Below are 16,362 nucleotides of genomic sequence, written 5' to 3'. Positions count from 1 at the left end.
ACAGTGGCTATTAGTGTAAGCACTGATTGACAGCCTCTGTTATTAGCATAGTGATACAGTGCACCATCTTGAAGCAAGTCCTTGTGGACATTCACTGAAGAGCTGTTTCTACAAACGGTACATGTCTTGCCTAGGTCAGGTCTGTCATGACAGAGAAAAAAAAAAGGCAAAACATTAGCTGTGGGTTACTGACTGAACACAAATAACTGGAGGGTAAAGAAGTTTAAAATGCATCTCATTTCCCTCCTTGACCTAGGCCCAGACTTAACTGTAACAACTTGGAGATAAATGTTCAGAGGGGCAGACATTTTTCTGCAGGGTATTTCCATTTTACACACAGTTTCATGAGTTTCTCCTTTTATGAGTATCTTATGCAATGCCGTGAATCTGGCAGAATGGGCTCTGGCAGGGTGCTTTGGCAGTCTTGCACTTGCTTCTTCCAACTGAAGGAATGCCTTCAAGAGAACAGGTATGTAGTGGCTGATTTCACACACACATCCACTTTCATTGGACCTGGATAAATATCTGCAGTAATTCCTTACTAATATTTACTCAAAAAATTGTTCTCTGTACATGTTTCACAGAACAGCTGCACTGTACTCTGCTTCCACATTTTCTAGCATTTATACTTGTTTTTAACTAAGACCACTTACCCATACACTATTACATGCCATCACAGCCTGTTCTTCTGTTTGTTTTGCTCATTGGTTGCAAGACCTTTGTGGCAGAGAGAAATATTTTGTTCTGTAACTACACATCACGACATCATCCATAGCAACTTACTCAAGACTGACTGTGGGTTATCAACTCCTCCATTTTTCTCATTTCATTGTTCCTGTAATGGGCCATCTTCCCTCAATTCCCCACACTTCACTTTTACTCAATAATGATCTGAACAATGTAATATAAAATAACATTTTTCTGCCATGAATATGGAATATGAAAAGCCCAGTTTGTAACCAAAGGTAAGAGAAAATGTGGTCCAGAATCAAACTTTCTTGGCCTTTTGGAAGAGGTTAAGTTATGGTCTCAGTGTTAATGTGAGGGTGTACATCTGAATTGCCACAGTGGAGAACAGAGAATCCTAGTTTAGCATCTCTCTTAAAGGTTAGCTTTAGTGGCTAGAAGACCAGACTCATAATTAAACGAACAGAGCTAGATTTAAGTAGAAGAGGGCTGGTTTACAGTACCCAAGAATTTACCTCCCTTAATTTTTGGTAATACGGTAGATATTTTCCAGTCAGGTGCTTTCAAACAATGGCTTTCTATGAAATTTGATGTATTTATTCAAATTAATGTAAATTTTTCAGGTGTTTTCGGACAATTTGCACCAGGATAGTATTTACAAGACTGCAGGACTGACACAGGTATAGGAATATCACATACTAATTTCACTGGCTTAAATTTAATTTTCATGGATAGACAGCAAAGAATATATACACTGCTACAACCCTGTTTTAACTTAAATATTTACAGTGCTCAAGTATGACACTGAAGTGTAGCCCAACCTTTGTTCTGAAACCTCATTTAAAGGACTAATATGCTCTCCTATTTAGGGAGATCACATGTTAGAAACACAGGACTTTTATAGGTAGAAGTTCACATCCACTGAATTTGGGATAAAAGAAAGAATCCCTATCCATCTGAGTTAAAAATTGTCTATACACTGCTATAATAATCATTCCACTCTATAGAGCAGGCTAAATGTAAACCTAGTTCTATGTGCTTGTAAATCAAGTGAGTGGATTTATGCCCATTTATAAAAAATTAAAGCTGGCCAATTGTTACTCCACCAGGTCTATCTTGCAAGTTTAACTACCTCAAGTCCTAGTTTGACTTACTTCATACTTTTTCCTTTAAAAGAGACTTTCCCAATCTTTCCAGAGTACACATCCAAGTTATAATTCTCTTATTTTTAAGTATTACATTATTACGCAATTAAAAGTACATGTTAAATATTTCCAACAGGATTTCCCATACGCTAATCTCTGTAAAACATCAGCAATGGTCACAGGTAGGGCAGCTTTTCAAGGCTATTGTCTCTTGCCTTACTGGCTGCAGAGTTAATGCAGTGGTCAGATAGCTCAGGAAGGCTGGTATCAAAGGGGATATTAAATGAGATCAGCATATGTCACAGGAAACCATTTCACAGAGAAGACAAAGTGTCTGAGAGAGCCAGTGTTAGCTGGTCCATGACACTGCCTTCCTTGCTTCAGTTATTTAAGGGTCAATAATCAAATAGCAAAGGAAACTAGAAACCTTTAGTTCTGCAAAAAGTTCTACTTCCATCCCACAATTCATATGAAAAATTGCATTTCCACGCAATGCACTTCCATGCTTTCATAGGAAAACAGCACTTCTCCAAGGTTCTGTGTGTTCCCTTTATCTTATTTGAGACCAAGATGATTTTCTTCACATCCAGCAAGAGACCTCCATGACTTATGTACCTTCAAGTTGCCTTTTTTGTTGTCTCAGCTTTTGGGAGAGTAGAGCTCTCCTTCCTATCTTTTGCACTACTGGTTGCTACATGCAGCAAAAGACGGAGGTGCCTTGTAATAAACATTAAGTACTCCAGCATCTGTGTCCTTAATTGAGTGGAGAGATGCAGCACTTTCAAACAATTCACATTGTGCTTTGGAAACCTCTGATGGGGTCTTCTGCTTCTTTCGAGTTAGAACTTACTGATGAATCTTCCCTCTCAACCAGCATTAAGCATGACTCTCCTATATAACAGAATTATACTGTAGAAAGCATTGACTTCTACCCATTTTCTTAATATAAAAATCATGTTAGAAATGTAACCTAAATTTTTTTCATTATAAAGTAGGTGTTATTTTCTGTACTTACCAAAAGCCACTTCCCAACTGGCACCTTGAATATGGAAACTTAAACAAATAAAAGCAGACATATATTCTGTAACTCCCAAAGATGGCAGATACAAATAGGTCATCTGGAAGTTGTTCACTGAAACAAATAATTGCCAGAATAAGCACCTCTAACCACAACCATCTATCATTAAGTTCATGTGAATGCAGAATTTCCTCTTTAAGTGGTATTTGAAAATGAAATTAATTATGGTGAGGCGAGTCAGAACCTTTCTCCATCATTTCCTTACCCTAGCAACTAGAAAAATTACCTGTTCCCCCTTTGTGCCACAAAATGAGTCTGTTTCATCAGAACTTCCCAGTTCCAAGTCCCTCAGGATAGTCATTCTATTCTCACATGAGCTTTGCTCCTTGAATCTCTACTTCACTTCTTGCCAGTTCAGAAAAGCAGCTAAAGAGAGATTCTGCCTTTCCCCAGTTGCAGAGAGTTTTGCTGCCTGCCTCTAGCCCTGCTAGGAGACATGGTTAGGACTCATCAGCCAAATCTCTGCCAAACCAGTGGGAAAAGGGACTTGGAATATGGCTTGATTTGAATGGAATTTCACTGGGAGTGCACCAGTGTTTCCAAAATTTAAAGTACTATTTTTCCAAGCAACAACAGGAAGTTGCACACTGCAGGTGTTATATGTTCTAAAACATGGAGGTAAACAATCAGAAGTAACACATAATTATTCCTATCACCTAAGGACAATTACACAGATGTTTGATGTAATTAATTACAAAGACTGCAGTGTCAATATATGTCATTACTTCAACTGTAGATTTTACTATAGATAAAGACAGAATAAAATTCACAATCATAGAATCATAGAATAGTTAGGGTTGGAAAGGACCTTAAGATCATCTAGTTCCAACCCCCCTGCCAAGGGCACAGGCACCTCACACTAAACCATCTCACCCAAGGCCTTGTCCAACCTGGTCTTGAACACTGCCAGGGATGGAGCATTCACAACCTCCCTGGGCAACCTATTCCAGTGCCTCACCACCCTAACAGGAAAGAATTTCCTCCCTTATATCCAATCTAAACTTCCCCTATTTAAGTTTTAACCCATTACCCCTTGTCCTATCACTACAGTCCCTAATGAAGAGTCCGTCCCCAGCATCCCTATAGGCCCCCTTCAGATACTGGAAGGCTGCTAGGAGGTCTCCACACAGCCTTCTCTTCTCCAGGCTGAACAGCCCCACCTTGCTCAGCCTGTCTTCATACGGGAGGTGCTCCAGTCCCCTGATCACCCTCGTGGTCCTCCTCTGGACTTGTTCCAACAGTTCCATGTCCTTTTTATGTTGAGGACACCAGAACTGCACACAATACTCCAGGTGAGGTCTCACAAGAGCAGAGTAGAGGGGCAGGATCACCTCCTTCGACCTGCTGCCTATGCTCCTTTTGATGCAGCCCAGGATACAGTTGGCTTTCTGGGCTGCAAGCGCACACTGAAGCCAGCTCATGTTCATTTTCTCATCAACCAACACCCCCAAGTCCTTCTGCGCAGGGCTGCTCTGAATCTCTTCTCTGCCCAACCTGTAGCTGTGCCTGGGATTGCTCTGACCCAGGTGTAGGACCTTGCACTTGGCATGGTTAAACCTCATGAGGTTGGCACCAGCCCACCTCACAAGTGTGTCAAGGTCCCTCTGGATGGCATTCCTTCCTTCCAGCGTATCAACCGATCCGCACAGCTTGGTGTCATTGGCAAACTTGCTGAGGGCGCACTCAATCCCACTGTCCATGTCAGCAACAAAGATGTTAAACAAGACCGGTCCCAACACCGATCCCTGAGGAACACCACTCGTTACTGGTCTCCAGCCGGACACTGAGCCATTGACCGCAACTCTTTGTGTGCGGCCATCCAGCCAGGTCTTTATCCACCGAGTGGTCCATCCATCAAATTGATGTCCCTCCAATTTAGAGACAAGGATGTCATGTGGGACAGTGTCGAACGCTTTGCACAATCCAGGGTTTAACTCCACCATGGTGCTTTGGTTCAAAATGGAGCTAAATTTAATGACTGAGATGTGTTGATTTTTAAGTGAATGTAATTATGGAAAGAACCTGGTCATGTACAGTGGCAAGTCAGATTTCTGAGGACTCTATTTACTTTTGCTTTACCATAGCTATCAATCAAAACATGACTCTTCAGATGTCTGGCTCCCTGTTTAGTCAGTTAAGGATGAAGGTTGTGCTGTTCAGGGTCCTGTCCAAGGACCTGTGACAGACAAAGTAACATTTGTATCTTCTAATATGTCAAAGATGCCACCTGACACCCCCAGAAGTCATATGTAAATGCATGTTTTGCATATATGATGGCTGAGTGTGGCTTTCAACTCACTATATTTAAACTCCTCATTGATTCTTTAAACTCCTTATTGATTCACAACACCCACGAGGAATAAATGATCTGTCTATTAACATTAGATTGATCGGGAGATGTCTTCCGGTAAAACTGCAATTTTGGTTTTTGCAGGCATTGCAGAAGCAAAAAGATTTAACCTTGTAGTGCTTAACGTGTGAAATTTTGGCTGAAAAAGAATTTCAGATTTGTAACCTGTATGGTTATGGTTATGTAGGATTGTTATCAAAAGACAGCCTGGCATTTATCTGGAATAAAAATTACATGGAAGTTCTGTACTTTGTTCTTACTGAACAGGAGAAATTTTTTTTCAGATACCTGCCTGCACAGCATAGTTTAGTATTAAATGTACATTTCTGCATGGAAACCAACCAACAAATGGTATTCTCTACTGTTGTTCTTGTTCTCCTAGACAATGGTTTGAACAGGCTAGTCTTTGTTTTCACAGATGCCTGGCTCAAAGTTATGCATTTAGTATTTTGACACAGACAGAGTAACTGTTTGGCAGTGCTGTGCATTGTCTATGACTGTGTACTTGCTAAATATTTTGTTAAAAATACTGTCTTGGTAAGAATCTGTTCTTTAATAGAAAATACTGCCATATACAAACATCACAGATTTTGCACTAATAACTAACAGAATGGGAAATTACCAAGAGACAAAAATCCTACAAATTAATAATCCATTAAACTAACATAGCAAATTATTATTATATATTATACTAATACCACAAATCATTCTAGTTCTTTGCATGAACATGTAAATTTGTATCTGTTCTGGACATAATTCCATTCAGTGCTTCTTTCATGATTTGGATAATTGGATTTCTTGGTGATACCAACTTTATCAGCATAAAAATTATCCAGATAAACTGGAAAAATAATCCAGATTAAAAAAAAAAAAAAAACCAAACTATTTGAGATGTTGATTTTGGGTTGGCAAAAGTAACTTAGGAATTGCAGCAGAAATTAAATGCCCAAAGCCAGCCTGAAAAGTGGCATACAGTTTGCTGTAATTTCCAGTTAGCATGTTAGTAAAATAGCATCATATTACTTCCATTCAGCTATTCTCAGTTTACCATTGAGTAAGTTTGAAACTCTTATGCTTCCAGAGGACTGCTGCACAAGGATGCTCTGGATGATTTCTAATAAGGTTGAAGCTGCCAGGCTTACTAGAAAAAAATCTCAAATCAGACTTCAATCTGTAACTACCAGTGATTCTTAGAATGATGATTACATTTCCTGCTAGCAGTAGCAGAGGGTTGGGAACCACCATTAGGTTTATGGTTATCCTCAAATAAAGCAGTCAAGGATGTACTAATGAGGCCTAAAGTGTCACATGAGGAGTAATTGCCAGTAAGCTAAATAACTGCATTCATTGTAAGGGTAAACCTTTTCTTTAAGCTCAGAGATGTTAACTGCAGATTATGGTAGTGACACATAAAGGAAGAAGTCTGTTCATAACATGTCCAGTTCAGCTCAGGCCCTCTCAATTGCATTTCCATAAGGTGCTCCTGTGGCTCACCTTAAGCATTGCTGCAATGCCTTTGAGAAAAAGTGTGCTGTAAGCAAATCTCTTTTGTGGCTGTGGCCACTGTAAGATGCAACATCACCATTCTGCAAGATACTACTAGCAACTATAATTCCTTGCACTTTTCCTTCTTTATGCCCCAAAATTCTGATGAGAAGGACATAAGAAAATTCTCTGCACCCCTGCTAGGGTACAACCTGTGGCAGCACTTCCATCAAGCAGAGTTTTAATTCTTTGTGGTTATTGGAATGAAGAGAAAAATCAGTGTAGAGGAGATATATATCTGGAGCTGTTCCTCCAGTTCTGTGTATCACACCATTTCTTCCTGGTTTGAATAGGTGCATGTCAAGAAGGCTGCCAACGATAGCATTGTTTCAGGCTTCCAGTATTTCAACAAATACTGTTTTCATACTATGAAGTATGGCTCTGACTTTTAAGTGTCTTGTTTTCAGGGGATGGCAAACGGAACAGCAATTGAACTTCTGCAGCCAGAGCGGGCACTTAAGATCATCATGAATGCCATAGCTCTGTCCCTAACCTCTTCTTAGCACTTAGCCTGCCATCCTGTTATTAAATACTAAGCTTTGTTATACACTGCCCTAGACAGTGGCTGAGCTTGTTGTGTATTTAAGATTTTAATGGGATTTGTCTTGGCTAATCTTGTATGTTGGAACTGTACAATATAAAAGTGTCATTGCTCTTTATACAGGGAAAGTGTCCTTAGACCCATTTATTTATGTATTCATTTACTATTCTCACTCTGACTAGGTTTCTCAGTTTCTACCCTATCCCTTTATTTACCAAGGTGGGAACCAGTGCAAATCCATCCTTTCCGTGCCTCTGATTTTTAAACTTCTAAGATACAGGACAACTGCATATCTATTTTCACTTACCACACGCACACACACAAAAAAAAAGCCCACATTTTGCAGCTTAGAAGTTAGAAAGACTCATATTGAGATCTCATTTGGAGTATTGTGTGCAGTTCTGGTGTCCTCAACATAAAAAGGACATGGAACTGTTGGAACAAGTCCAGAGGAGGACCACGAGGGTGATCAGGGGACTGGAGCACCTCCCGTATGAAGACAGGCTGAGCAAGGTGGGGCTGTTCAGCCTGGAGAAGAGAAGGCTGTGTGGAGACCTCCTAGCAGCCTTCCAGTGTCTGAAGGGGGCCTATAGGGATGCTGGGGACGGACTCTTCATTAGGGACTGTAGTGATAGGACAAGGGGTAATGGGTTAAAACTTAAATAGGGGAAGTTTAGATTGGATATAAGGGAGGAAATTCTTTCCTGTTAGGGTGGTGAGGCACTGGAATAGGTTGCCCAGGGAGGTTGTGAATGCTCCATCCCTGGCAGTGTTCAAGACCAGGTTGGACAAGGCCTTGGGTGAGATGGTTTAGTGTGAGGTGCCTGTGCCCTTGGCAGGGGGGTTGGAACTAGATGATCTTAAGGTCCTTTCCAACCCTAACTATTCTATGATTCTATCATTCTATATTCCAAGTCCATGGAATTTTCCCCTAGCTTCTCTAGTGGAAAAGTAGATTGTCAAAACAGATTGCTTATCAAGATGGATCATCTCCCAGGATCACCGAATTCGGTGAATTGCACAGCACACAGATAATCATTACTTCCTCCAGACTCGAAGGAAAGCTGAGCAAAGGTTTTGCTTTTGTCTTTGAGAACAGCATAGTAAATTTTGTGGATAACTTCAAAGAAATCCTTCAGTGGGCAAAGTTTTACTGAATATCATGATATTTTATATGTTAGATACACTGAAACCTCTTTCTACTACCTAAGAATCTAAGCTATTATAATGTTGCATGAGAGAATATGTACAAAATTTGCATTATGAACTCTTAGTAGTGCTGCTAATTTCAGCTTGGAACCACTAGAGAGGAAAGTGATTGCAGTAAGAAAATACCTTGTATTTCCTCAGCTAGCTCAGTCAGCATAAATAACAGTGAATTCATGTGAACCATGAAAAGCTGGTTCAGATGAGGGTCTAGCTTGATGGAGCTTTGACCCATAACATACATAAATAATTGAGTAATTACCAAGTGTTACATAAATTGTAAGATAAAATACAAAATTATTTAAGCCTTTTGATACACAGCAGTTACAGCAAAGTTGAAATACACCACAAAGCCTATATTTCAGTATGCTAAAGTGACCATTGTACAGCTCCAACGTGCTCACAACATCCCTGGTTACATGCAACCCAAGCAATTCCTAACACACAGAATGGCTTTTCTCACTTTCTTAACCTACAGGCAGCATTTTGCCTCGATCTGATCCATCCTCACTTGCTGTGGGACAAAACTGGACTGACTTCTTGGGATCTGAAACCCTCCATGAAAAACAAGGCAGTCAAACTTCTTTTAGCCAGATTTTAACATCAATCTTTTGGCAAACTTAGTGCTCAGCTGGGCAATGCTTCAGCTGCTGAAGTATGCATGCTTCCTCCATTTGACTCTTCCCTTAGAAAAATAAGACTGTAATTTATTAATGTTGACTATATAACAATCAGAACAGCTTATCAACGGATACTGACAATTCTCTGTCACCTGGAATTTCTGAGCCAAGAAGGTATGTTTGCCCAAATTATTTACCTTAAATCAAATGCAAATTGGTAAATTACATGAAAAAAATACAGGATAAGAAGTGTATGAGAGGGTAATCTGGGTTACAGAGGAGGTTTGATTCAACAAAAATGATCACAATGATCTCTGATGGCTTTAAATCTTTGAGTCTTGAATGTACTAAAAGTTGCTTAGAGTATCATTGAAAGAGCATTGAACTTGCATGAAGGTTCACTTCCACACAGCTCACCTGAGTTATGCTGAAATACTTGGAAAGTACACCAGCATAAGAGACTTAAGTTTCCCAGAGCCTTGAATTCAATCCAAAACCTGTTAGAAAAGAAAGCGCTCCCCACCTGTTTGCAAGAATGATTCAGAGAGAACAAATGAGCATACAAAGGAGTTCCAAAACTGCAGGATCCACACCACAAAAGCAAACTTACTTTTCCTGTTTCTCTACTTATTGGACAGAAACAGAAAATGGAGATGGACAGCCTTCTGGGTTGTCGTTGTTTCAGAAAGCTTAAGAGTACACTGCTATGAAACACGTCAATTTTTCATATTTTTTTCAAAGAATTGCAGTAGACTAATTAATAGTTCATTCTTGCAAAGACAGAAAAAATGTCTTCTCGTTTAATGACAACATTTTCTCTATGAAAAATGTTATTGCATTGATAAGGCTAATAACAGAAGACAACCCTTTGTGTCAATATTAACCTGAGATAAACTTCAGTAAGAAACCCTACTTCACTTTCAGTTTCAAAACAAGTCAGCCTTTTGCAGAAATGTGTTTTGCAGTCATTTCCATGATCATGTAATTAATTCTACAATGAACAAACTTTCTTCAGATCTTTTCAGCATCCACTGCATAGGTTGCAAAACTGTCAGTTCAGATCTGAATTTGATGCATTCATTACTGTATATCTTACTTGCTCTGATGCAGTGTTTTCTATCTGTAGCGTCCAAAACACTTTTTAGAAACAGTAACAATGTTCTTATTTTATTGAAGGGAATGAATAAGTGTTTGGCTTAGTCTGAGTAATCAATCAAAAGACATTCTAACACAAATTACTCATGTTCTATCAGATACCATACTGTCAAAAGGAGGAAAAAAGAAGACAAAGAACTGACAGATGAGTGTTTCCCTAAAGCAATATAAGCAACAGATAAATATGCTTTGTTCTGTTGTACAGAAGGAATCACGGCTCTTCTACTCTGTATCTGTATAAAGGCTTCAGCCCACAAGCATGTATCAGAACTAACCCCATACAGGATAAGTAAGTAAGTCTTAAAATAACATAATGTAGGACAAAAGTATCAGGAAGATAAAATTTGACCAAAAAAAATCCATGTATTCTACCTTACCACAATGATGTCTGTATCGAGAGACAGATGAGATACAAAAAATTGATCAAGTGTGTGAAATCTATACAAGCAAATGAAAAGTCAAATCTAACCTCTAGAAATTAAATACCATTTTTATTTTGAAACCTAGATGAATTTGCACTGTTCAGGGAATCTATAAATATAATTATTTTCATTTCTAGTGTGACCATAAACAGTATATAATTTAGTTTTACCTTCCGAATCAGCAGCTCACCAAAATCTGCTTCAGAGCTAATGTCTATGTGGGATTTTCTCTCTTCACTTTATTATTAATAATTCAGACTCTGCCTTCATTCAGTCATAAATATTGTTAGCACTGGAAGGAGCTGCAGAGTTATATGTACTCTATCAAAATTAGAGAATGGATACAGTAATCACTACCAGTTTAGAACATCATACTCTACTGAAGGCTGTTTGACAGTTGAACTGCCATTGGTATAATTTTCCTGATTATGACAATAAAAAGGAGTAGAATCATCTTCTACTCATCCATAACTCTGGCAATCATTTCAGATGAAGGGGGGAAATTTCAGCAATACAGTTCTTATGCATTAAACATGGCCATGCAACACCAGTTTTCAGTTATTTGCAGCAACTGATGAAAGCAGATAAGGATTTTCATAGTTTTCAGATCAATAAATTTGAAAATTGACTATAAAAGAGGTCAACAGGCAAGTCATCCACTGACATATTGAATGTTCAATACAGTACAAATCTAGCTGCTCAAGTTTGACAGCATTCTTGTTTTATATCACACTTTGGCATTCCAAAATGATAAGGAGGCTGACAGCTCAGCTTAGCAAACCATGCAGGTCAATTAGTAACCTCCAGGATGCATACTTAGAGTATATATCTAAAGCTCACACTTTATGATAACTTACAACAGAGCTCAGAGAAATGAGAATTTCTCATGAGAAGTTCTCCTCTACTCATTCAGACTCAACAAGGAAACATTATTTACATAATGAGTATGAGCTAACCGAAGTTGTAATGTGCCATCTTTGTGCGTATGCAGTATTGCACAATCTCTAAGTATGTGATTGGGTCCTGCTGCTCTCCACTGGGTTTCTATTTCACTGGGTGCACATTAAGCACCTGCTGTAAGGAAGGTGAATCCAGATTTGAGGTTGAAATAGAACATGTTGTGAGTGTAAGAATTTGGCTGCTGTGGAATGAAATGTGGAACTTAGATATCACCATGTTGAAATGGATCCAGTTTCTTCTTCAATTTGAATAGTTCTTTTTTGATGTTGTGCTTATCTTTTTAAACTGCAATTTCCACATTCCTTTATTTGTTTTCTTTTAGATGTTGTGCTGGATACTTCAGCATCTCAGTTGCTGTGGGACATTCACAGTTCTACCTGAAGTCTACTCTCTAAACATGCACACTACCAAAATAAAACTCAGTACTTTGAAAAATCAGTCCTAAGAGTGTTAAGTCTGTTCACCCCAAATTCCTGGATACCCATAACTTTTCTATGCCTCATCTAGCAACATGTAAAACAAAGATAATAAATCCCAAGTATTTCAAAACATATTTTCAAGAGCAATACGTTGTTATGGATGAACTTCTCAGGTACTTCAGTGATGGGCACCACAAAAAAGGGATGAATTGAGTCTATATTCAGAGTAAGGTTTGAATAACACATGGTAACAAAGTGCTAGGACATATAGTTAAAAATAATTGAACGTGATGTAACAGAAACTTTAATTATTACAATGAATGGCAATATCTGAATTGAAATACTAAAGAGGTCTCTGCTAACTTTTATACCACAGCTATAAATATAATTAGTTTCTCAGAGTCTTGAATCATAAATGGACTGAAGAATTTTGTTTCCTTCTCTATGTTTGTCTAATTTACATGCATTTGATTATATCTTCCATGCACTTTTTGCATTAAGAAAGTCTGCTATGGATTTAAGCTAAGAGTATATTTGCAAGGATCCAGTGGAGGAAGAACAGTAGAGCTTACACTAGTAACAGGACTTCTGACAAAACTCTCTAGTGGTAGTAGTATGTCCACTTCTTACACAGTCTGTTGTTTATACTATTAAAAATGTACATGAGTGTCATTCCACAGAGTTATGTCCACCAGAGCATTCTAACATTGATGCTTTTGAGGTTGTGCATCACTAATTAACTTCAAGGGTTTAGCTATACCGCCCACCTCAGCACTCCATTTCACCCATTTTTCTACTAGTTGTACCATTTATTTCTCTGAACCTGCAAAAAAACACAATTTCTTCTTAAGACTAGCTTTTGATTTTGGGGCACTATAGAGCTACAAAAGAGAGTCCAGCTTTCAGGTTGCTTTAGCCAATGCTGCAATGACCATACGGCACAATAGAGCCCTGGGCAGGGATTATCGGCTCAGATCCCAAACACAATGTTGCAGTGTCAGTGCTTCAGAGAAAGGCAAATTCTCTCAGGTGCAACTTCGTATCAATGTAGTAACACTATTTCCTGTTATAAATTTACCTTGGCTGCTGCTAGCAGAAGGATCTCTGCAACATACACCACTGCACAATGTAAATATGTCCTCAACTATGTGTGCGCACATCAGGTTTTTTAGTCTATAATACCATTTGCAAATATTAGTATGCACAGTTGTGGTGTCTGTGTTTACAAGCTATAAAGAAAGAGGCTTAAGTGTTTATCCCCTTCATACACAAATATATCCTGGACATGTTCAGACAAAACAGAAACCTTTCTCTAGATCCCATGTTCATCCTCTTTATGGTAAAGGATACACATTATTTTTTCTGCAGAACCATTTCTTACTCTGATTATTGCACATCTCTTTCTGGTAAAATTGTCTGTAAGATTTCTTGGTTTGTGTATTTGTTTGTTGCAGAACTTAAATTTGAAGTGACCGAATGAGGGAGATGTTTAAAAGAGCAAGGACAGTATCAAGCTGCTTTGGTGCCATGAAGTTCATTTGTGATGCCAGTTAAAAGATTTATATCAAATTATAATCATGGTTTTTAACTGTGCATTCTTCATTTTCTGGACAATCAGCTTGAAACACTGAGACTGAATCTGCAGAAGTGCTGAGCATTCAGTTACTGCCAAAACCAATGAGAGTCATATTCTATATATATAGCATTGGATGTAATGCCAAATACTCTGAAAAAAAAACCAAACCAACAGATCCCGAGCTGTCTTCAACTGGGTATGTCAGGAAGAAGACAAATGACACTGAAGGAAGGAGAGGAAGAGAAGAATGCAAAGCAACATTGACTGCAGGTAAATCTGAACCAAAGAAACTAATGATACAGACGGCAGAAGCAGCCAGTCATGAGAAGGGTTATTTCATATACAAAAATCCTGGGATTCCTTATGCAAAAACATCCTGAAATTTGGCACTGGAGTGAAAGAAAAGGTATGAAGGAAGGTATGGGCTAAAACAACACTGTTCAATGTCTGAATGTTTTTTTTACAGGGAAAACCTCTCATAACAGTGGAGGGTTATTCTGAGAACTTGTGGTAATCTCACGTTATTGTGATAATACTAATTCTGTTGTCCACTTGACCCAGTCTACACCAGTCATGACATTTCAGATCTTTCCCAGGAAAAGGAACTTGGTTAATGTAAGAGCATGGGTATATTTGACATGCAATATTTATAAAATGAGGTCTCAGCACAGGACTCAAAGATGTTCTGTGACTTAATTGCTTCCCAAACTAAAACAGTTGAATAAAATCAGAGATGTTATGCTCAATATATTTTACTTTCTGATCATACTGGTATAAACTAGCTTCTTATGCTTTAGCTAGACAGCTTCTAATGCCTGATTTAACTAGTTATGCTTTGCTGGATTCTTCTAAATGACACTGCAACCTTTGGAATTAACAGATAATGGAAATAAAACCAGAAATGAATTCTAATCATATTACATATTACCCATTTTACAATAAATCACAGAGGCTGCAATGGACATCAAAGCTCAGTCCTCTACAATGTACAATGTAAAAGACAGCAGGAGAACTACTCATGGTAATAAAAGAGGGTTTCAAATCTTGGGTATTAACGTGATTTGATTTTCAATTAGTTTTATCTAAGCATTTTGAAGTAAACGAATGGAACAATAGTACCATGTTTGACTAATAAAGGACATAAAGGAGTTTTATTCTTATTTTAGTCTTTAAACATAGCTTTGCTTTACATAGACTATATTGTACCATATACCATATATATACAATATAGGTATTTATAGATACCTACTTCGACTCTTTGAAAAGCAGTTCATCTTCACGTAATTAAGAGAACACCTATAATGTTAATCAACTTCTGAGTAAACAATGATCAGTTGCGTCATTTTTCACTAGAATTCTCCTCACTAGAAACTTCCAGATAAGGACCATGGGCTTGAGTGTGCACAGATCAAAAATTAAGGCCTATCAGAATGGTACAGCAGATAAATGCAAAGCCTAATGTCCCAGCACCAGTTCCAGAGCTTAAACTTGGCTTCAGAATTGGGCAAATGACCAGCCAAAGAAAAGCCCAGCAAACAGATCCCTGTTAACTTGCATTTTAGCACTGGGAAAGAGTAAGTGACATAGTTTCTATCAATTACACAAGTTTTTGCCCTTCCCTCAAGATGAAGCTACTCCAGTACAGCAGTAGGGGGACTAGACACCTTCTGTGTGTCTCTGTGAGTCCATCATTTTGTCTCTCAGCAATATAAATGGAGACACTGATTTCAATAATTACTGCACCTGAAAGTTAACCAGATTTTCTATGATATTTTATTTGATTCTACATAGAGGATGTATGAAGATATGATGGTCCATTTTCTATTATAAAGATCCAGTTTCAGAAATTGTGAGTGAGCTGCATAAATGATATAATCACCATGGAGAGACCACGTAAGATTAAAAAGAATGGATCTGAAAATGGTAACAATTTTTTACTAAGATATTTCAATCAATTTAATATTGAAGACACAGATAGAAGGAATACCATCCCATTAAAAAAAAAAAAAAAAGAAAGAGAAGCTATAGAAAGAAGGGTCAGGGTTTTCAATCAAATGCGATGTCAGAATAATTTATATTTTCAGTTAACATAAATAAAATGCATACATCAATAAACTGTTCAAATATATTGACAGTTTTGCTTATGCAGTTGAATGTACACTGGTTTAATCATAAACAATTACACTAATATAGACATGTTACTTTAGTCTTCAAAAAATACTCTCCCAAGTCAATCATATAGGTCTATTGAGTGAATCAGGGTGAAACACAATTTGAAGAGGAATTACTTCTTTGAACAATTAGCAATACTACTGAATTGATTTATCATAAATATGTGGAAAGCAGTTTTGCAAGTCTCATATTTTGACACATTTTGTAATAATTTCTGGAAAGAATCAGCACACAATAATGGAAGTTAACACAGCAAGAGGATTAATCAATGAAGTAATCAAACTCCTGATTGAGTGTAAGGATAATGAGATCCACAACACATGAGAGATTTGAGATTTTCAGCCAAAAATGCAGATATGGGGAATCACTTCTGATGGTGCCTTAAAGCTCAGTCAAAGGAGTTAAATTCAATTGTAAACCAGTTTCAGCCTAATTTGTGATGGCCGCAGAAAGGGAATCATCACTAGTGACCAAAATGGGATCTTT

The sequence above is a fragment of the Pezoporus occidentalis genome, unplaced genomic scaffold (assembly GCF_034315485.1).
Source record: "Pezoporus occidentalis ecotype Australia unplaced genomic scaffold, CSIRO_AGI_Poc_V1 ctg21, whole genome shotgun sequence".
NCBI lineage: Eukaryota > Metazoa > Chordata > Aves > Psittaciformes > Psittacidae > Pezoporus > Pezoporus occidentalis.
This window is presented reverse-complemented; position numbering follows the sequence as displayed.